At 35.9% G+C, this 24,761-nt stretch overlaps 2 long non-coding RNA genes across 4 annotated transcripts; one reads left to right on the forward strand and one right to left on the reverse strand.

The window, feature by feature from the left end:
* The first annotated feature begins 19,374 nt into the window (after positions 1-19,374).
* On the forward strand, positions 19,375-20,578 carry LOC119193817. The gene is made up of 2 exons (XR_005114060.1): positions 19,375-19,971; positions 20,412-20,578. It is a non-coding gene; the product is annotated as an uncharacterized LOC119193817 (long non-coding RNA).
* A 936-nt stretch (positions 20,579-21,514) lies between these two features.
* On the reverse strand, positions 21,515-24,528 carry LOC119193818. 3 transcript variants are annotated; one of them, XR_005114063.1, is made up of 4 exons: positions 23,974-24,528; positions 23,740-23,875; positions 23,515-23,656; positions 21,515-23,447 (listed from the first exon to the last, which is right to left on the reverse strand). It is a non-coding gene; the product is annotated as an uncharacterized LOC119193818 (long non-coding RNA). The 3 variants fall into 3 exon arrangements; XR_005114062.1 differs by having other exon boundaries at positions 21,515-23,656; XR_005114061.1 differs by having other exon boundaries at positions 21,515-23,875.
* Positions 24,529-24,761: the final 233 nt, after the last annotated feature.

Consider the following 24,761-nt stretch of genomic DNA (forward strand, 5'->3'; position numbering starts at 1 on the left):
TCGTCCTCTTTTAGTGCGTGAAATTCGGAAATTTAACGAAACGTGTGATAACAAGCAGGGATGTTATTGTCATGGAAGAAGAAAAGAATCTTGATGTTAGCTTACCGATTATAATTGAAAATATAGAAAATTCATCTTCAGTGCGGGAGATATCTGACAAGGACACATCAAGTTCAGAAGATGTGATTGGAGGTGAAACAGTATGTAAAACATCAGATTGCCCAGATGACCCTTATGTTCCTAGTGAACATGAAGATGGTTATGACTTACCTGAGAAGCGGGTAAGACCCATCCGAACCAAGAGGAAGCCAGAGCGGTATCGGATGACTAATATATGTATATCTGAGGAAGCATTTGATGATGCAAATGGACTATCCCTAGAAGAAGCATTGCAGGGAGCAGAAAAGGAAAAGTGGCTATTGGCAGTCAAGGAGGAACTTCAGTCTTTTGAGGACAGCAATACATGGGAGCTAGTGGATAAGCCAAAGAATGGTGAAACTGTAGTGAAGTGTAAGTGGGTGCTACGTAAAAAACTAGACAATGATAATAAGATTAGATACCGTGCTCGTTTGTTAGCCAAAGGCTATATGCAGAAGCAAAATATAGACTATGTAGAAACATTTTCACCTGTGGTTAGGCATTCAACCTTAAGGTTATTGTTTGCATTATCTGTGAAACTTGGGTTAGAAGTTATGCACCTTGATGTCACTACAGCATTCCTAAATGGGGACCTTGAGGAAACAATCTATATGGAAGCACCTGAATGTTTGCTAGAATTTAAAGATAACTGTAATAAAAAGGTAGTTAAATTGAACCGAGCTATATATGGTCTTAAGCAGTCCTCAAGGGCCTGGTATAGGAAAGTGGATGATTATCTAGTTAGCCTTGGTTATAAGCGATCTAAATTAGAACCATGTTTGTACACAAAAAATAACAATCATAAAAAGACAATAGTAACCTTGTATGTAGATGACTTTTTTGTGTTTACAAATGATATTAGTGAATGTAATAATTTTAAAAAGTATTGGCTTCAAAGGTCAAAATAAAAGACTTAGGTCAGGTTAAAAATTGTTTAGGAATGACTGTTAATATTGATAAAGTTAAAGGCACAGTTACATTAAGCTAGGAAAATTAATATAATCAGTTATTAAATAAATTCAATATGGCAGATTGTAAAGTAGCTGACACACCTTTTGAGACTAAATTAAATATTGACTTTAATAACAATACTGAAAAGCGTATACCCTATCAGCAACTCATTGGTGGGCTAATGTATTTAGCAGTGTTGACTAGACCTGACATTGCATATTCAGTTAGTTTTCTGAGTCAATTTAATAATTGCTATAATCTTGAAACTTGGGCATATGCAAAACGAATTTTGAAAAATCTTAAGAAAACTAAACATTTTGGATTGAAATATACTAAATGTGGTAAGTCAAATTTAGAAGGGTTTGTAGATGCAGATTGGGGGAATAATGTTATAGACAGAAGGTCTTATACAGGTTTATGTTTTATGTTAGCAGGTAGTGTAGTTTCGTGGGAGACAAAGAAACAAAAAACAATTGCCCTCTCAAGTACAGAAGCTGAATACATGGGCATAACTGATGCTTGCAGGGAAGCAATTTATTTGATTGATTTGTTAAAAGAAATAACTGTTGAGTCCATACACCATAAATTTATTTAATGATAATCAGGGTGCAATTAAGTTGACCTCAAATAATTGCTTCAATAAAAGAACTAAACATATAGTTGTCCGCTACCATTTTTGTAAAGAATGTGTTACTAAAAAGTTTGTAGAACTTAAGTATTTAGAAACTGCTGAAATGCCAACGGACCTTTTTACAAAGGGATTGGGGTAATACTAAGCATTATTATTTTATGCAGTTGTTAGGTATACAAAATATAAAAAATGTTTAATTTTTTTTTTGACAAACTGTTAATTGTTGTTTGCCCATATTATTTTGGTAAGTGCGGGTGTTAGATCTGTACCAAAATAATTAATAGCGCCATCTGTTGTGTCTAGAGTGAACATATTTATTATAAATCACAAGGCATATATTTTTATTATTAAGCGTCCCAGCCCAAAGAAACGGTGTTTTATAATTAGAAGTTTAGTTTATTGGTCTATGATTACATGATGAATGTCAATGTTATATTTTTGAGAGCAGTACACATATGTACATCAGAAGTACTATGCGGTTTCGGTTTTGACCGCCACAGTTGTCAGACCACAGGCGGAAATCTTTGATGCCTCTTTCAGTTGACTGTTTAATAAAATTATAAAGGCAACTAGCCACTTCATTCGAACCTCGCTTAGCTATGGTTTCAGGCCACATATAACATATTCCTTTTTTAAGACCCATATCAAACACGGTAAAATTGAAGACAGAAAGTTTACGCTTGTAATAAAATGAACTGGTTTCTCCGTGTGGACTCGTCAAAATTTTCTGAAAATCAAACGTAGCTGAAGTTACAGTCTCAGGATTAGAAACAGCTTCAATTTTATCTTGTTTCTTTAAAGATCTTTTTTTCTTGTATATGCTTATTATAATCTAGTGCATTGGTTTGTGAAGAAAGGGAATTTTTAAATGCTATACATATGTCGCATTGATCATTTTTTGGAACAAAAAAGCTATGTTCATTTCTTTATTCACGATATCTCGATACTGGCGCACTGTCTGAACTGTCTCCGCAATATTATTCTCTTGGGCCCAAGTCTGGTACAACTTAAACATGATAGAAAAATTTAAATCAGCCAAGTAAACTTTGTGTCTTTCCTTGTGTAATGTGACTCCACTGGTTGAAATGAGTTTGCATAATCACACACTCCTTTTATTATAGTGGCCGTTAAAACCTTGTTTTTATTGTTATGATGACCTCTAAAATCTATTTCACAATTACCAGTGGTCTTATCAAATTTATCAAGAGCTCTCTGTATAAACTGATTACTTATATTTAGCGTGTTCTTAAACATAGTTTTGCTAACTTTTATACATTTTTGGCATGTTTCTTTTAAATTTACTGGCAGTTTATAGTTATATATGTAAACACAGTCTACAAGTAAACAAAATTTCATTATATGTCATTAAATATAATTAATAATAAGAAATAACATTTGTAAATACCCACAAACATAACAAAAAAAACTAATTAGACAATGTAAATTGAGACATCTACATATGAGCGCAAAGTAGAAAAAGACATATGGCAGATGGTCGTTTATGCGTCGTTTGGTAGTAAAAAATAACCACTGATAACCAATTCATAATTAGAAAAATTAAAAACTACTTCAATTCAAAGTAACAATAACATAATATTAGTGTAATAAAAATACGTACCAGAGCCAGTCTCACGGTTGGTATCAATAAGTTTTAATAGTTCTTCTCGGTCTTTAATAGCGCATTCTCGTCTCGATTTACCCAAATTCACTAGCAATTTACGTCTTTCCATGCTAACAAACAAATATTTTTGCCGGCCGACGAAGCGCATGTCACCTGACTGATGGCTCAGTACGAATGAGGGCGCGCTCCCTGCGCGTCCCGCGTCATAACGGCCAGCGGTAGTTAACCGTAGTCACATCGTGCAATTTTACAAAATATGAGTACATATCTTCTTTTACTTGACAAAAGTACTAGAAATTGCGCGACACTTTGATTTTTGTTTTTACCATGTTGTAGAACATGATATTTTTAGTTAGTTACTGCAATAATAAAAAAATCTCAAAATTGTAGTTAACTTTTTTCACTTTGCACTCGGTCGATATAATTGTTATAGGTTACTGCATTGCCCGTGTATCATTGCATTTTAAGATTTTTTAAGTGGGACTTATTCGGCGATACTTTCGCCTTCCTCTTGAATTCTTTAGCGATATTTAAATCTTTCGGCAAGAATGCTCGGTTTGGGTTGCAAGTGTTTTTCCAAGATGGACGATTTTTCCCCGAACGTATTTTTGCTTGCTTTCTCTAGCGTGCACATATACACTAACACTTCGTAATACTCCGCACACGTAACTTTCATCAGGGTCGATACTTGAAGTTTATTTTTAATATTATTCGCCAAAAAATATTGGCCGAACCCGCTCTACCCCCAGTCGACGGTATTAACTTTAAATTTGCCTTATTTCTAATTGCCATTTTACAATTATTTAACACTTTTCACATCTTTTGCGCGGAAATAGTTTATTCTCATCGCCACTGAGATATTCCTGCATTGGTATGAAATAAAAGGCGTAGGGGCGGCCATTGAACATTTTATTGGCAGGACGTGCTAGTGATGTGCACATAACTCATAGCAGCTTTTCTATAGATAATATATGTATATATACACAATATGTAACCTCTGCCACCCCTAGCTTTTCACATGTATAAATAAATTAAATGTTTTAAATAAAAAAAATGTTTTCGAAAATAAGGTCTTTTAATAATTCAATTTTATATTATGTCCAACAAGCTTTATCAAATTCGAATTTGAGCGAAGATTCAGTAATTATTATTGTAAATGTTTTAATGCTTTTTGGCGCTCAGCCACTCATTTGAAGTACGCGCCCTAGCCTACGCAGCGCGCACTTTGGCGCTCGGCGTAGGCTGGAGCGTTAGCGTGTGTACCCCGCAGCACATTTCTAGATTTCTTCCGCCATTGCCTCCGTATAACAAACATGTTAATATTCTTACTATGTGTAATATGTTATATTTATTTATTTATTTATTTATAAAGATACACTAAACAGATTACTGACAATAATTATCTAAATTACATTACAGTGGAACTAATGGCTAGTCAGAATCCAAACAGAAGTGTATACAACTTATTCAATACTTGTATAAACGAATCTACGGTTATAATTTTATTTGTAATACGGAAATAAAATGCGATTCAAATAGGAATAGGATCGACTTGGCGCCATAATGTGACGTTATAGCTGTCAATTCGAACCAGGTAGGTAGGGCTAACAAAACAAGATTTTGCAAAAATTTATTTACGAAGATTGTGCGAAACATTTAATCGGAATCTAACTCTTCAATGCCGCTTATGTCTGCATTCGAGTAATAATCGTCGTCATCGCCATAGTCATCACTGCAGGTTTTCCCTATAAAATAAATTATGGATTATTGTCGGTCTTTAAATTTATTCCAGCAATTGTTATTAAAATAGCCATAATTTTACATGTATTTTTAATAAAATTTAAGTTATCATCTTTTAATATCTCTATTTACCTTACTTTTTTTAATTCATTTTCTATTTGTTTAAAGATATTCACGAGCACTGCAAAAAGCACAATGAAACCCACTTCTATAAGGTGACACTGGAAGCTGCTAAATCATTTCTTGAAAGTGTATCTGTAGATTTACAATTCAACATATGCTCCCAAGGCATTATTGAAGAAAACCGAAAATTTATGACATCTACTATTTTCCGCATTACGTTTTGCGGGTCGCATGACTTAGCTATGATAGGGAAACATTATGGCGAAGGTATTCTGGAGGACTTATACAAGTTACGAATTAACGCGGGAGATTTGGTTTTGAAGAAAGACATTGATCATGCGAAAAATAATGCAAGCTATCGATCGGTTGGTATTCAAAATGAAGTTATCGGAATTTATGGAGATGTTATTAAAGCAGACATTGTGAAAAAAGTAACAGAAGCAGAAGCTTATAGTATGTTAGCAGACGAAACAGCTGATATTTCTGGTACTGAACAATTATCGATTGAGCTGCGATATTTTGACGAGGAAGCCAATGAAGTCCAAAAAATGTTCGTCGGATTGTTGCATCGATGAGTTTTTGACAAAAGAAGACCTAAATCCTGCTGATAAATACGTTGGTTTTGGATTTGACGGTTGTTCGACGATGTCAGGAAAAGAGGGTGGAGTACAAGCGATCCTACGCAAAAAATATACCAAACCATTGTTCTTTCATTGCTTGTCCAATAAATTGAACCTGGTGATGAATGGTCTCAACAATCTTCCTGAAATTCGAAACACCATGGGAACCACCAAAGATACACTATTTCTTCGGGAATCTGTTTTGAAAATAAAATTGATATTTAATTTTTCCAGTCTCTGCGAAACAAGATGGAGTGAGAAACACAAAACTCTCAGATTTTAAGGAGAATTTTCGTACTATATTAGAAACCAGCTCGCGTGAAGGAATTAGTGCGAATCGAAAAACGCCTTTCAACTTCATGCGACTGCTTCCAGAATTTCGTTTATACTGGTAATACTTTGATAGCAAATACTCTTCTTTGATGGAAGCTGTTGCCAACGCACTCTAATCCATAGCTTTGGACGTGGTGAAGGCCTCGCAACACATTAAACGCATTATGAAATTTCTTAATAGCCACCGTGACAATCCCGAAAGAGTCAAAGGTTGCTACTGTTGTTGCGGAGAAAGACAGACCGAAGGAGAACATAACATTAATGCTGCGCATTGTTGGGAAAGAAAGACGGACCGAAGGAGAACATAACATTAATGCTGCGCATTGTTGGGAAAGAAAGATTTCTTCAGTTTTATAATTTACCAAACAGTAAAATTAAAGTCGAGCTTTGGTAGCAATTCTGGCAAAATAAACCATAAAACGTAAAAAAATATACCAAATTACTCTCAATCATATTATGGGACTGAAATAATGTCGGCGATAAGTGGGTGTTCTGGTTACTCGTCTGCCCCTTTGGGGATTACTGGCGTGAGTGCGTATGTATGTATATGTAAAATGTATTCTTTATTTTACAGATAAATATATTATTTCTGCAGAATAAATAAAAAAAAAATAGCAGATCTACGTCTTTTTTTCGATCAACTATTTGATGATAAATAAATAAAAATAGAAAAATGCTTTTAATAAATCAGTTAAATAAAAGTATTCAGCTGTTTTTTATAGCTCATAACACGCGAAAGATAGATAATGTACTAACACCGCAGATATTGTTATGTTTTTTTTAGAAATTAAGGGGAAAAAAATCCCAATGGTCCATAAAGGGAAATATGATTTAGCAGATATCAGTCACTTTGAATGTTATTATTACGATATAAAAAAAAAAAAAACGAATTGTATGAAGTATTATGTTATCTTGAGAAAAAATAAACGAAAACATAAAGTTATAGTATGTATCTCAGGCATAGTATTCTTGGAAACAATTCCTATTGCTCGTAAAGCATAAATGTACTTGGCACACAACACATGGGGCATTCCACGTGAAGCGGGCACGAAAAAAAACTCGATGTCTCAGATTTTCGTAATATTTGATTATTTTATACCTGTATATGTCCTCGATCCAGATACAAAATATTATTAAAGTATAAAGCCTGGTTAGCGAGTTAAAGGACTTTGAAGTTTTGACTGGCCGACTGGTATACGCCACTTCGAATCCAAGTATCAAGTTTTTAAATGTTACAATAAAATAACCAATGAGGCTATCTTTTTCTGATCGTCTTGCAAATGTCATTTTCGTCTAAAGTGCCAAAAATAGTTTTTAAAACAGAGCCCCCGGCTCCAACCCAAGCTGACTTACGTTGTTTGTTGGAAATGAGGTGTTCTAGAGAATTATAAGAAACGAGGATATCGCGATATCGAATCGACAAAGGTTCTATGGTGCTAAAGCAGTCGTCGTGATTTGTAATACTATCAAGTGAGCAGAATTGTTTTACCGTTTGAATTACGGAGCCAACGTTCTCTATATGAATAGGAAAATGAGAAATATCTTGTGGAATTAATATATCTAGGTGACCGATTTGAATTTTCATTTTTCCTTCATAATCAAAGAAAATGCCTGATCCTGAGGTAATAGGAGGCACATACTGGTGCGCTTGCACTGTGACACTGAAATGGAATACAGCTAAGTTAAGTATAGAAAAGGTAAGTAAACATAATTATCGATTTATAAACTAAGGTAAGTAAACACATTGTAACTTATACTGAAGTGAAAATTCTTAATTAGGGCTTAGATTAAATTTTAATTCCTGTCTAATATACGTTTCTAATGATTATATCCCTTTCTTTTTCAGGTTTATTGTGATAAAAGAAGAGACCATGTGAGCTGGTTTAACTTCATCGTAGTAATGCCTGACGTGTCGTCGGTTGATTAGGAGTGATAATGTGTTGTTACCATGTATACGGACAATGCGGTATGGCCCTTTCCAAAGCGAGGATAGCGACTTTCCTTGGAGAACATGATTTTTCAGAAACACGTAGTCACCTGTTTTGTATGAGATGGGTCTAGTTCGTTGATCATAGTAATTTTTGGATCTTTCTTTGGAAGCAGTAATGTTTTGAATGGCTTTATTTCGTGAATGCTGAAAGCGGTGTTGAAGCATTTTTAAGTATTCCGGATATGTAGTGTCAGGAGCTGAATTAAAAGTGAATTTAGTAGTCGAATGGACGTTGGTGTTATATGTCATTATACCAGTGTATACGTATCTGGGCCAATTGGTGTGATTGGAGTCTACAAACGATTTTAGGTATTCTTTTAGGGTGGAGTGACTTCTTTCGAGTGCGCCTTGAGTTTGTGGGTGGTATGGTGTGGACCACAGTTGTTTAATCTTTAGGAATTTACAAGTTTGTTTGAAAAGATCTGATGTGAAATTAGAGCCCTGATCGGTTAGGATTGATTTTGGTATGCCAAAAAGGCTTATGAAGTGAATTAGACAATCTGTGCCCTCTTCTGCGGTGACATTGCGCATAGGGTATGCAACTGAGAATTTAGTGAGATCATCTTGTAGGGTAAGAATATATTTGAGTTTGGCGTTACCGGATTCTGGGAGAGGACCAACGACATCAAGTGCTACGCGCTGGAAAGGGGCTGTGGAAGTCGTGGTGATTTGCATAGGTGCGCGATTCGTTTTTCTTAGGGCTTTATTCAGTTGGCAAGAAGAGCAACGTTTGACGTAATCTTCAATGTCGGAACGCATGCCTTTCCAGTAATATTTTTCTTGAACTCTTTTGAGCATTCTATTAGAACCTAGGTGACCGGAAATAGGGAGATCGTGATTTTCTTTATTTCTGATGGAGTGGGATAAATAATATTGTTATGATAAATATTAATGACTATGTTGGTATTATGGAAGAGATAAGTTAGTATATTGTGTATTTTGACATAAGAGTGTTTCTCGAATGGATTTCTAAAATCGGAGATGGCAATTTCTTTTATAGATGGGTCAGATGCTAATTCCGTTCTTACTGTTTTTAAAGTATTGTAAATTTCTTTGTAGGAGCCTTCATCAAAGTGATGAACTTTGAAGAATAAAAGGTAATAGTTATTATTATTATGAGAAAATCTGGAAAATGAATATAGACACTCCGTTCAGAATTTATTAATATTTCTGGACATTAAAAATTTCCCAGAAGTTCCTGTACATAGGGATTAGATTCGTCCAAATCAATCGACGAAGGAACTAGAACGGTTTTACAATGGGACTTAATGAGACTTTCGTTATGTTCAATTAGGGTGGTATCATAGTTGCCCTTTTTGGTTGCTAATTCTTTTAGGAAATTGGAATAATCATCTCTATCATGTGTTAACGCTTGAGATTCGGAGAAAGGTAGTTCCTCGTCAAGCATGGGTTGGGTGTTTGGTGTTTCCAGATTTTCAATTTGGGGAATAGTAGGGTTAATATCCTCAAGGGGAATTTGTTGGAACTCTGGTGTTGGAATTTCCATTAGATCTGCGTTAGGGATTTCTGCGAGTTCCTCGACACTAGGGTTTTCAACATCAGTGTCGGGGTTTTTTTTTTGTGGGGATCTGCAGTGGTTATCACCGGGGGTACCCTGCTAACGGTGTACAAGCGATCCCCCGGCTTAGCAACCACGGTAGCCCCATGATGAGTTGGTGGGCCCTACCGCTAGCACTGGAGGCTCGGTAGCCTCCAGCTAAACGAACTTAGGGCCCGGGAGGAAAAAAGGGAGGGGATAGAGGAAGGGAAGAGAAGAGAAAAGAGTAGGAGTTACTAGGATGGGTGGAAGGGAAGGGAGGCGAACTGTTCTACGAGTCCCTGTCAGACCCCATGTGAACTTACAACCATGGGGTGTAGGCATCACCTATAGTGTGCCTAGGTCCGCGACATAATGTCCCCCCGTGCATGGGCGTGCATTCGGTGTGAAGACCGAGCGCACAAGAATTGCCTCGGGGGGGCAGTGTCGGGGTTGGACTCATTGGGATTTACATTGGAACTAAGCTCATCGAGGCTGAATGGTGGAGGTGATAATAGTAGATCCATTAGATCCTGGTCAAGTCTTCCGGCTATGATAGGGGTGTTAGCTGGTATAGCAGGGTTAGTAGAAGTCGTAGGGTTTAGTGTGTTATCATTGTAGATCGGGTTGGTTGGGCAGCAGAATTAAGTTTCCCTTTCCTATATATGATCTCGTAATCATACTCTTCGAGTTTTAGTCGCCACCTTTGCATTTTACTTGACGGGTCTTTATGGTTAAATAACCACTTTAGTGGTCGGTTATAATTTGGAATCTCCGGCCATACAGATATGGACGGAAGGTCTTACAGCCAAATATAATGGCGAGCAGTTCCTTTTCCGTTGTCGAGTAATTACATTCGCTCTTGTTGAGAGTTCGGGAAGCGTAAGCGATAGGTCTGTCCCGTCCAATGGGACCTTGAGATAGTACTGCACCTATCGCGTGATTTGACCCATCCGTGGTTAAGATGAATGGTTTGGTGAAATCCGGATAACACAATACGGGAGCGATGGTAAGTTTTTGCTTAAGGTATTCGAATGCCAGTTGTTGATTCTGCCACTCAAAGCCCGTGTCCTTCTTTAGTAGGGACGTGAGGGGTTTGGCAATTTTGGAGAACCTCCTGCGCGCCCTACGAAAAATTCGGCGTAGGTGGACTAGATTTTCGTTCCACCAATCACATTTACGAGTATTTGTAATTGAACCTCGACCGATAGCAACATCTGCACAGTATGTGAACGTGGCCGACATAAGTTCAGCACATGTTTCAGGTGAGAGATCATTGCGAGTAAAATCTCTGGCATGTCTAGCAAATAAAGAGCTAAGAAAGTCCCAGTTAGCCCCTTTAGTTTTATATCTAAAATCATAGTTGTTATGAATAAAACCTTGTGTCAATCTAGGCAAGAATTCGTACACAATCAGGCGATGGTCACTACACGACGCATCCGGCAGGACACGCCACCTATCAAGTCGAACGTCTCCACTAGAAAGTGTGACGTCAATAGAAGACTCGCCCGTAGGGCTACAGTAAGTTGGTGGTGCATAGGGAGTATTGTGAATACCAAGATTCATCTCTGCGATGAAATCTTCGACGACGCAACGCCGATCGGTATCGGTGGATCGATATTTGCCATACCAAAGCGTAGATGACGCATTAACGTCAGCGCCTATAATTACTTTACGACCTGCAAGTGATCGTAAAACCTGGCGGAGATGGTGTATATGTGGTCCTACCGGGTCCGAGTATTGAAAGTAACAGCTCACTATGAAAACCTTAAAGCTCGGATTTGAAACCTCCGCGACTGCACAGTGTGACGTCATGAGATTACGCACTGAAGTTACAGTGAAATTAGAGTTCGCTACATAAATGCCAGCTCGTGAGCTGCTATCAAGTTGTACGACTCTGCTACGCAATCGAGCGTGTTGATATTGTTCCTGTACAAGTACAACGTCGAGTTTATAATCCCGAACTAACGTATCTAATTCCGACGTCGCCACCCTATCATTGTGGAGATTTAATTGTCCGATAATAAAGTTATCTATATTAAATTTATTTAATAATTAGTTGACAAAATGAGGGTTTCTGATTTATGTTTGTATGACGGACATTCCTGAGACCCACAGCGATGGTCGTGGGGTTTCTTAAAACGTTTGCAAGTTGCGCTTACGGGCTTAAAATCACGATTGTCCCTATGTGGACAAGCCTTGGTTTCATGTGCCTCGGCACAAACGGCACAAGTTGGTGTTTTAATGGTGCAGAACTTATGCACATGCCCGTATTGTTGGCAATTGAGGCAGCGGACTATCTCCACGTCATCAATAAACCTGCAAGTTGCCCAATCTATAAATAGTTTGTCTTTGGTCGCAACTAGATGTTTTCTCACTTCCGAATAAATTTCCACGCCTATCCATTTACGTCCGTGTTCCAAACTACGTCGCCGAACGATTTTTACGGATTTAATGAAATCGTCCTCCTTAATTGGCATTTCATCCTTAATATTTTCCCGATACAAAGCTGTTAAAACGGTTTGTCTTCCATTGAGGATGGGACATCTTTAATTAAAATTCGCGGACGTCGACCTTTTGGTTTCTCTAAACGTAAACCAGCTGATTTTAATGCATCCACCGACTGGAGTTTGTGAATCTGACAATTTTGGAGAAATCTGGGATGAATCGTCTGTAATAGGATACTAGACCGAGAAAGGATTTTATATCTTTTGGAGATTTGGGGGTTGGAAATTGGGTTACGGCTTTTACTTTGTCAGGATTAGGTTTGACCCCATCTTCGGAGATGATATGCCCGAGGTATGCAACCTCACGTCGCAAGAATTCACACTTATCGGGTTGTAGTTTGAGGTTGTATTTTCGAAGTCGTTTAAATACTGATGTAAGGTTAGCAATATGAGATTGTAAGTCGTGGGAATAGATGACTATGTCGTCTAGATAAACAAAATAGCGGACCCCTTGTAGGCCGGACAGGGCCGTATTCATTAGTCTCTGGAATGTGGAAGGCGCGTTTTTTAGGCCAAATGGCATGCGTGTAAACTGAAAGTGTCCTTCGGGGATGGAGAAAGCAGTTTTAGTGGCATCTTCTTTATTAATCTGTATTTGATGGAACCCGGAAGCGAGGTCAAGTGTGGAGAAATATTTACTGTTACCTAGTTGGTCGAGGATTTCAGAAATTTGTGGTGTGGGATAAGTATCTCCCACTGTTATGTCGTTAAGTTTCCTGTAGTCTATAACAATGCGCCATTTTTGTTGCCCAGAAGCGTCACGTTTCTTGGGAACGATCCAGATCGGAGATGACCAGGGGGATGTATAAGGTTCAATAATGCCTTGGTTTAGCATTTGTTCTATTTGTTTTCTGACTTCGGTTTTGTGAATTTCAGGAAATCGATAAGACTTGGTGTTTATTGGATTATCCGACATAGTTTTGATCTCATGTTAAATAGCTTCTGTGCATGTGAGTTTTTCTCCCTGGAGGTAGAATATGTCGGAATAGTCAGAGCAAATTTGGAATAGGGATTGTGCTTCCTCGTTGTTGAGATGCGATATGCGGAGTTGATTGAGAACATCTCTTGTCCTTTGTACATTATCAATATTGGAATAGGAATTGGATGCGTCTGAGGTGGTGAAATACGATGCATCAATTGGAGTCAGAGTTAGGTTAAGGTTCGATTTCAGTGAAATAGGGGACTCGGAGACATTGGCCACAGTCAAGTTGATCCTGTTATTGCGTTTTACTTTGACGAGACAGTTTGCTATCAATATGTTTTCAGAAGGACTCTGATCTAAGATGAGGCCTGTATTGATGTCGGGGTTGGAAACAGTGCATTCGATGACGGTTTCAGCTCGGGGTGGTATTATGTAGGTAGGTTCGCAGAAATGTAATTTAACCTTCTGATTTTTGAAGAAGAGAGAGTCGGTGCTATAGTCAACAGAGCATTCGAAGGATTTAAGAAGATCATTGCTGATAATGCCGTCATAGGGCAGACTGATGGTATTGATGACATGGAACCTATGTTATATAGGTTTGCGGGAGGAACAGAGAGGAGTGAATTTTAATATAAAATGGCCGGAAGTTTCTGTAGTCTCCTCCACAGGATCAATGCCTTTTATCATAATTGGTTCTTTTGTGAGAGTAACTTTATTACGAATGCAATCTAATTTGAGTAGGCTAACGGAAGCACCGGAATCAACTAGTAAAGATAGGGGTATGTCAGAGACCGATGATTGGACTAGAATGTGAGGCAACATGAGTTTGTTATGATTGCAGGAAACTTCATAAACTTCCTGAGTTCCTGAGGTCAGTGTGAGTTTTGTAGGTTCAGTGGGATCAATAGACCTGGAGGAGTTAATGGATCTAATGATATTAGTAGATTCAGTGGATACAGTGGGTTTGGTGGATTCAGTGGATTTAATAGACTTAGTGACATTAGTAGATTTAGTGGATACAGTGGATTTAGTAGGGATGGCGGATTTAATGGATTCAGTGACATTACCAGATTCAGTGGATACAGTGGATTTTGTGGATTCAGTGGATTTAATAAACTCAGTGACATTAGTAGATTCAGTGGATACAGTGGATTTGGTGGGGATGACGGATTTAATGGATTCAGTGACATTACCAGATTCAGTGGATACGGTGGATTTGGTGTCGATCTTAACACATCGGCGCCCCATGTGACACCTGGATAAGGCGCTATTTAGTTTTTTTGCTCGTCAACGTCATTAGAGGATTCATGGGAAGCATTGTGATAACTAGGTCCATTATCCGAGAATTGTATAAAATGCATAGGGTTTGGTTTAAACGAGGGGCTGGTTGACTCGAATTTAAGTTTGAGAACCGCTGGTTATTGTATGGTCTCTTGCGGCAGTTCTCGATACTGTGACCTATGTTTTTGCAGTAGTACAATGCTATATGTACTTATATTGGGAGAAAATAATAATATATATCACCGCGATAAAATACGTAAATAGACAATATTTCAAAGATAAAAAAATAAACAATACATAATAAAAATAACATCTATGGAGCTTTCAATTAAATAAAGAATAATTGGACGACAGGAGTTAACAACACATCAGCAATTAATTCTGTTGACAGAAGTTTATATAATCATATTACCGATATATTTAATTGTATTTTTCATTTCAGTGTTTGTATCTTCCAGTATTATATATTAGTCTATGTTTGTTTCAATTTTATACAGTAATCATCTATTATAAATAAATATTTCTGTTGTAAATATGGTATATGTTCTTAATAATTAAATAAAGTTAGTAAAAAGATGTTATTGACATGAGTGTTTATTTCGGACTAAAGAGAAGTAACTATGGCAAACAAAACACAATTAGTTCTAAAAATAGAACATATAAAAAATAATAAGTCACGACGAAGGTTACAATCTCCAACAGCCGCCCTTAATCGCAGTTGTGACAGAAACAAAACAAATAAAATAATTAAGTTTCTAAACCTAAGTTAACTACACATCGTTTGTGTGCTAGAGGTCCGAGGGCCTTCGTTAGTACATCAGCAGGCATATCGTTACTTGTTATATATTCTAACTTAACAATATTATTAGATACCTTTTCCCTAATAAAGTGAAACCTAGTATCTATATGCTTCGTCCTGCTGTGGTGTACAGGATTTCGAACAAGATTAATGGCACTTTGGCTGTCAGAAGCTAAGTTAACTGAACAAAGTATACCTGTTATCTCGTATATAAACCGACGTAAGTAACACGCTTCCTTCGTGGCAGACGCTAATGCCATATATTCTGACTCGGCCGAACTTAACGCAACAGTAGGTTGCTTCTTGGACTCCCCATGATACTGGACCTCCACTTAACTTGTAAACATAACCGGTGTATGACCTTCTGTCGATTGGACAGTTTGCCCAGTCTGCGTCACAAAACCCTTTAAAGGTTCTCTATTCTTCCTGTAAACCAATGAATAGTTTAGGGTACCTTTTAGGTATTGCAGAATCCTTTAGCAGCATTCCAGTGTTCTTTAGTAAAACACGTATTAAATTGACTTAAATAGCTCGTGGCGTAAGCGATGTCTGGTCGTGTGTTTACCGCTAGATACATGAGGCATCCTATTAAGTTTTGATAAGGATAAGACTCACCGACTTGACCATCCATTCTTTTTCCATATTCTTTTAATTAATGGAGTATCCACGGCCTTACAATCCTTCATATTAAATTTTTCTAATATAGAAAGAATATAATTTCGCTGGTTCAACCTTATACTCTCGGAATCACTTTCAACTTGTAGTCCCAAATAACATTTCAGTATTCCGAGATCTTTTAATGAAAAATATTTCGACAAATCATTCTTGACAGTGTCAAATGTCAAATCAGAATTAAAGAAGACTATTATGTCATCAACAAAGATTCCTAATATTACAAGTTCTTTACCAAATAGTTTAGTATACACACAAGGTTCGGAAGGAGTTCCTATGAAACCTATTTTAGAAAGCGTTTCATTTAACTTTTTATTCCAAGCTCGCGGTGCCTGTTTAAGACCGTAAAGAGATTTCTTCAATAAACAAACTTTGTTTTCTTTACCCTTTTCAATAAAACCAAGAGGTTGCTCCATGAAAACTTCTTCTTCTAAATCTCCGTTAAGGAAAGCTGTATCGACATCTAAGTGCTTCATTCTCAACTTCATATCTGCAGCTATCGCAAACAACGTGCGGAGGGAAGAATGACGAATCACTGGTGCGAACGTCTCGTTGTAGTCTACACTTTCAACTTGATGAAAACCTTTGACGACGAGTCTCGCTTTATACTTGGTAATATTACCATAAGCATCCCTTTTAATTTTGTAAATCCATTTACATGGTATAACTTTTTTTTGTTAGGTCTATCTACTAAATTCCATGTATGGAGTTTCCTTAAGGAACTATACTCATCAACCATAGCATGTTGCCACTTATCAGCATCATCGGCATGAGTAGCTTCGTAATATGTCGTAGGTTCATTAGAATCTACCATTGACGTATTGTAAGCTTTATAAAAATTTGTTGCTTTTCTATCTCTGGAAGGGTATCTGCGCTCAGGGTGTGATTCCTGTTCCAAATTCGCTGTCACTTCTTCCACACTAGGCAGCCTTAAGTCACTGAGAGACTCTTGCTCTTCCAGAGTCACTGACTCTTTTGCACTTTCTAGATTTACTGGTCCTGTGACACGGAGGTATATGGACTAGAGCTCTACAACCAAATACTTTTAGATGGCTAAGATCACCTTTTCGTCCATACCATTTGTCATAAGGAATTTGTCCACCTAAGGCTCGATGAGGAGACCTATTCTTAAGGTAAATGGCAACTTGGAATGCATCTTCCCAGAATGCTTTCGGTAATGAACTTTCAGCTAGCAACGTTCTTGCCTTTTCTGTAACCGAACGATGGGTGCGTTCCGCTACTCCAATTTGCTGAGGACTATAAGGCGTCGTTGTTTGATGTTCAATACCTTTTGAAGCAAGATAATCAACAAACTCTTTATTCACGAACTCCTTACCTCCATCAGTCCTAATTACTTTAATTGTTTTATCTAACTGATTTTCAACAAAACATTGAAACACACAAAATATATCTTTGACTTCTGTTTTAGAAGAAATAAAATAAGCAAACACTTTTCGCGTATAATCGTCTACTATTGTCAACATATATCTATTTCCTTGAAAAGAAGTTGTAGACACCGGTCCCATCAAATCCATATGGATCAGTTCCAAGGGGAAGTAGCCCTATTAAACGCTAACCTTTTGAAAGGTTTTCTTGCTTGTTTACCTTCTACGCAAGCGATACAACTAGTTTTATCTACTCCTGTATACTTTATACCTACCTTGTGATTTTTCAGTTGGTTCATGCCTATACGACACAAATGTCCTAACCTCTTATGCCAAATTTGATAACTATCCTGACAACCAGAGTGCACATCTTGTGTCAAAAATTATCCGCCACATTCTCGGAAACATTTACAGTACCATCTAAAACGTACAGTCCACCACAGGGCGAGGCATGAGCAACAGATTCACCTGTAAAATTAAAAGTATCAGATTTATAAAAGTTACATCCATTTTATCAAAAACACAAATAAAACCCTTTTCAACAGTTTTATATACAGATAACAAACTAGCTTTCAAATCTGGTATATAAGCAACATCACTAATATTGTTGACCACGTTCTCGGGCGTGTTTATTGAAATATTTCCAATTCCGCAGCACTTAATCTGTTCTCCATTTGCGACAGTAACAGAACCTTGATTCTGTATCGAGATATTCTGAAACCAGTCCCGTCTAGAAGTCATGTGTCTAGTACAACCTGAATCTACATAAATTATGTCCTTTCTTGGGTTTCCAGAAGTATTAAGACTTGTAAATATCGTATCATTGGTATTTACCGCATTGCCTTTCTCCTTCTTGTTTCTCTGTGGACAGTCTGGTCTCTTATGTCCAGGTGTCTTGCACTCATAACAAACTATATTCTTCTTCATTGACTTAGGCTTCTTCTTCGCATGAAAAACAGAGTCTAATGACGTAGCCACATCTTTGGACATTTCATTAAGCAGTTTTGTTTTCACCAACTCTGTAGTCACGTCTACATTGCAATTTTCTAAAGCCATAATGAGAGGTTCATACCTTGGAGTTAGACCTCCCAAAAGTATTGCAGCAATAGACTTGTCCTCTATGACTACATCAATATCCGCAAGATCCTGTGCGGTTGACATAACTGCGTTAATATATAGTTCAATATTTTTGAACTCTGATAGACTCAACCTGTACAGTCTACGCTCCAAAAATAATCTTCGTCCTATTCCCTTATCTTCAAAGGCTTTTTGCAAGCAAGTCCATGCCTCAGATGCAGTTTTCGCACATCTTATATGGGTTATCGCTGCACCTTCTACTGATAAGCATATCTTTGCTAATGCCTTTGCGTCTTTGCGTACCTTTGTAGAGGCAGGGGTTGTGTCTCCATCTCGGTATCCACTAATTGTTTCCCATAAATCCTCATGGATAAGGTAATTTCGCATCTTGAACTTCCAAGTCGGATATCCATCTTTTATCCTCAAACAAGGAAATGGAAAAGATGTGATCGACGCAGGGGAATTTTTCATACTCGAAACATCTCCAGATTCATGTGACATTTTCAGACTATTACTATTTCCTAGTCACACAAAAATATATTCAACTTTATTTTACTAAATAACGTGAAAAAATCTAAGAACTAAGCGTTCGTGCTGATAACGTGTTGTAAATATGGTATATGTTCTTAATAATTAAATAAAGTTAGTAAAAAGATGTTATTGACATGAGTGTTTATTTCGGACTAAAGAGAAGTAACTATGGCAAACAAAACACAATTAGTTCTAAAAATAGAACATATAAAAAATAATAAGTCACGACGAAGGTTACAATCTCCAACAATTTCATTTGTAAAAACTTAAATTCCAATCGCCGTAGCGTAACTCAGGAAGATATTTTTTTTTATATAAATACCTCATACCAAAGTCTGTTTTACAACAATAAATCAAATAAAATAAAATTTCACTCGACGGTCGTATTATATACGGCCAAATTGAATAGCCGCTTTTTCATTATAAGAACAGTACATTACAACCACCTCCGTGACTTGTGACGACCATTGCATTCCAGGCTTTTACAAAAACATGACGTTACTCGCGATTAAAAACAACCTTATGTGGTGGGTGTGAGGTCGAATTTGTGTTTAGTCCATCAATACTTATGATTTTCTGTTTCATGTTTTGTTTGAATTTATCGACGACGCTAATTTTTGTTATCACATTTGCAAGGAGTTTAGTTCAGCCTTTAGGATTCGATACAAGACAACATAATGGTGGTCTCGGTATATGTACACCTTTGATGTACAACATTAGGAATGGAAGTTCCATACACAATATAGGAATTATTATTTATTAGATTACTCACGCCTTTACATTAGCATACTATCTCATGACAATTTTCTTTCCAGGCTTGAATTATCAGCAATGACAAAAAAGCCTATTAATTGGTTTCAAAAATAAATACTGTTTCACAATAGGACAATATTATGAATTGAAAAGAATAGATTTAAACAGACCTAGTTGCTGTAAAAAAATTACAGAGCCGTTTACGGCAATGGAATCTAAAATAAAAATTTCAAGAGTGAAGAAATGCATAGTCTCCATTATTTAAATTTTATTAGAGATGGAGATTCTTCTGTGTTTGCTAATGTGAAAGAAAAAGTACAACATGGGAACTAAATAAAAAAATTGACACCAGTGCACAAGGTAATTTATTGTATCCAATATCCATAGACCTTTATCTCCTTGGCATAGTGTTAGTTGTATTATCATGAGGCCGGAGATTCCAAGGTTTTTGTTACCATTTATGGGTGATAGGATTTTGAATGCCTCAAATATGATTGGTGTCATAAAATCTCAACTAAATTATTAGTGTAACATTCTTGGTAAAGACTGCTGGTCCCACCACACATTGAAGTAGAATAAAAAAGGAATGTTCAGACACAATTAATGCTTCACATAAATGTTTTGTATTTGTAATCATTAATACCTGGTGGTGTGAACTACTACTATGCTATGCTAATTATTATGATAACTTGCTATATGTCAATATTGTAATTCACCTTTTACTTGGCCGACTAAACATTGAACTTGAATTGATAATGTAATGTGGATAAACATATACTATATTACTACTCACATTTCAGATTTTAGCTAATACAAAGCTTCCACACTATGGATGAAATATTTTGAAACCAAGGTTACTGAAGAACTACTGTGCAATAAATTATTGTACGTAGAGCAATGGTCAGCCTAGTTCCATGGCTGATGATTTTCAGATTCGGCCACCGCATGTATTTGGAAACTATGAGAAGAGGAAAAATTTACTACTCTTTCCATTCGTAATTTATAATATATTTTTGTACATAGTGTTACTTTTGTAAAATTAGCCAGACAAATGTGATTTGTTATCTATAATAAAAATATAAAACTATAAACTGGTAAATCATTTGCCATTGTATTCAAATTTAATTAGAGTATGTCATGTTTTAAGTTTGAGAAATCATTTCAGAATTGTGGCATTTTACTTAAAACAAATAAAACCAAAAACTTTCTTCCAAATATTGTATTTCAGTAAAATCAATGTCCATATTTTCATGACTGGAGCTGGCTGGACAGTCATCCTGTGATTCTGAAGAACTACTACTGTCATCTTTAAGATTTATTATAATTCTTTCAATGTCCTCTTACAGGGTATGTTTTCTCTTGTAATAGTCATTTTAAATTTTTCTTACATGTTGACATGAGATTTTCCAATCATCTTCGGTTATGTCTTGAAATGCACTCACATATGCTTCCTTTAATAAACAAATAATAACTTTTGATTTGGATAATAAATTAATATTAAATTGTAAATTATTATTAAACCTGTACTTTGAATGAATCATTTCATTATTATAACATTAATATTTTATACAATATGAGCTGCTTCTGTTTTGCTATGCCCCATATAAGCTCAATGAGATTTAAATCACAGTAGTAAGGTGGAACCCTTACCACTCTACCTCTACCTACCTACTTACCTACACTACACCTCAATTAGTAATTACTAATTATTGATGCAAGTATCTCAAGATGACATGGACAATCTTTAAACTAATTTTGTCATATGAATGTAAACATTACCTACGGGCTTGATAATATATTGCAAGATATAGAAAAATACTTAGTGCAAGTAGTAAAAATCACTCCAGACTCATCAAAACTTATAAAGTACACTTAAATTATTAACAAAATAAACTTCCACTTACCAGATCCGATAGAATTGTTTTTGCTTCTTGTTCAGCTAGACATGGTCGGTAAAAATTTTATATATAATTTCTCTCGCGAACCTTATTATTCGCGGCTTATTCATTTTGTATCGCGAATAGTATCTTCTTGTTCTTATTGCAAAATTTTAATAAAAAGACAACACCGACACTATTTATAAAACTTCACAAACGTCAAAAATGTGATAATGTTGCCAGGTAAAATAAAGGATTAGTTCCATTTCTACACTTTTTGCCAAGCTATAAAATACAGTATTTTAATTTATTTATTCCCAATTTTTCGTCATCCATTATAAATATGCACCAACAAAGATGCGATACGAGAGATTACGTTCAATTTTTCGAGACCTTGAAATATGTTTTCTGCATTAGTACCATCTAGAGGTCCTATATAAAAATTACTTTCGATATGTGTGCGTGCGTATACGTACACGAAATACCGATCTTTCTGCTTCAGCTAACTTAAACGGTACTATTCTCAGATATTCGTTATGATGAAGCAAAATAAATATATAGATAAATTGTAGCATAGTATATACCTCTAGCATACAGCAAAAAATTTTCTAGAAACAAAGTATTTTGGACGTAATTATAAAAAATGTGACTTTTTGTGACTTCAATGCCATCTAGCGAAAAAATTGCGGCGGAGCCATGAACGGATTCGCCTTAAATATGTATCTGCTATGTTTATGAAACAAATTAATTATAATATATTATGTATGTTTTAGTACTGGGCAGAGAAGAAATGTGCACTAAAGAAACACTGTGCACAGTATGCTGCTTCAGTTAGTAGTAGTTCCTAAAAATGTGATAATAAGACTGGTAAAAAGGCCGGTTAGTTATAAGATTATTAATTGTAAGGTAGACAGACTTAAAAGAAAAGTTCCTAATTAGGTTTCTAACAAGTTTTTTTTGTTCTGAGTTTATATGATTATAATTGTTGTTAACTGCAAAAAATAAACAATTTATAAAACCAATTATAAGTATGTTATTGTCCATCACACCATTACTTTTTAAAATTCTCTTATACTATCAATTAAGAAAAGGAATTGATATGGTGGTTCATTGTAAACACAGTGGTTCACTGTCGACTCACTGCCCGGTTCACTGTGTGCCTATGGTTGTACACAGTGGACCAATCGCCGACTTTTAAAAAAATGATAATAACTCTTATTCTAAGAGGCATAGAGTTGAAATTTGTATTCAAAACAAATATGAAATACATTTTCTTTCATCTAATTAAATCTGTATTTTAATACAGTCGTGTAAGGTGGATTTTTGAAGGTTCAAACTTTTCCTGGTTCATTGTTGCCCATGTCACCCTACCTATAATATACCTATAGCATAAAAATGTGTGAGATTTAAGTATTCATTAATTACATTAATAGCTCTCAAAATACTATGTAATAAAAAATAATTAAAATTTTCAACTGTACCTAATAACTAAAAATATTTAAAAATATCTAATCGCAGTTTTACCACCATCACTGATACTTCATGCTTAGATTCTACGTGCCCACAACTGTTGAACTAAAACAGCTCTCTTTTCTATGCCTCGCCTTAGGTCAGCAGCTGCTGTACTAGCAGTTGAATGTTGAGATATAACATTAAGGTTGTCATGTCCATCATCTTCGGAATTCCCCTCAGGATATATTATTGTATTATCTAATTTGGTAATGCATATGTTATGCAAGACACAACAAGCATTGATAATTTTGGATGCTACATCGGGATGATAATGTAGAACCCTATGCCGTAATAAGCACCGCCATCTATTTTTAAGTACACCAATAGTACGCTCCACTGTATTTCGAGCATGGCAGTGCATCTTGGTGTAATACTCTTCCGGGGACCCTACAGGAGCATCCACTATAGGTGTGATCATATATTCCCGCTGTGCATATCCAGAATCACCTAAAAGTGGGTGCTAATTAAAATGTATTCATAATAAAATCTATGAACATTTCAAAATAATACTCACCTAATAAATATACATTTTCTCCATTACTGTTCAAATTGATTAAATGTTGTTTTACAGGATGCTGATTCCAAATAAAGCTGTCATGTATAGCTCCTCCATAGGAAACATCTACAGACAACATTTTTAAATCTGCATCACTTATCTAAAAAAAAATATAAACAATAAAAGACACAAGTTTATTTGTTAGAAAGTGAGAGAAAAAGATTCTTATTTTTATATACATACATACAATCATAACATTTTTGGAATGAAAATGTTTGCGATTAAAATATCTCTCTTCATTTTCTTTGGGTCTTATTATAGCTACATGTGTGCCATCAATACATCATATTTTTATAGAATATGATATTTTTCATAAAACCTTAAACAAAGAAAGTTATTATAGCTATTAAATGTCAATAATATATCATGTACAATAATATAAAGTTACCATAAAGGGTTAAAATAACTAGGTATTACCTCCTTTTATTGCATCTCTTTCTTGGCGAGTTTGAGGAAATTTTATCCATTTATTTAGTACTAGTTGATGGTTAAGGGCTGCTGTTACATCTCGTATGGCGCGAGATACAGATTGCTGCGACATTAGTGTCCCATATGTGCCACCAACTAATTTTTGGTAACTGCCTGTTGCATAAAATGATAATGCCACTAAAATTTGTAAGTTAAATAATAATATAAATGTTGAGTTGAGACGTAACTGCTACCATTTACTTAACGCAACGTATTTACTTACCTTAAACTTAGGCGATATATCACTTTTTCTTTTAGGCGTTGGCATAAAAGCCTTTAGATTTTGGTATATTTCTTGAAACAAATCTTTGCTAACTCTATAATTAGCTATAAATTCGTTTTCACACATAGAAAATGCTCGATCTGTGTATCGCATCATTCGACGGTCATTTCGCCTTTGTTTTAATTCACTTACATGTGATTTACGTATAATATGGTACATAATTGCTAATCTTGCCATTTTATGGACTTACTATTAAGTTAAAACCACTTAAAACGCAAAACAATTTCAAAAAGTTACACTTTCGTTATTGGAAAAATCACAATCGCCAAACAATTTGTGCACAATATTAACGCAATATACAGCTGTCAAATTAACTCAAGAGTAGCGTTTTGTGTCTCGCCAATCCCGATCCCGATTCCATTTAGTTCCCTAAAATGGACACGCAATCTTAAACCAATTTGGCGCTAGTGTTGAACTCAAGAGTACGAAACGTTGAAATTCCAATATCTAGTGA

This window comes from Manduca sexta, chromosome 7 (genome assembly GCF_014839805.1).
Source record: "Manduca sexta isolate Smith_Timp_Sample1 chromosome 7, JHU_Msex_v1.0, whole genome shotgun sequence".
Taxonomy (NCBI): Eukaryota; Metazoa; Arthropoda; class Insecta; order Lepidoptera; family Sphingidae; genus Manduca; species Manduca sexta.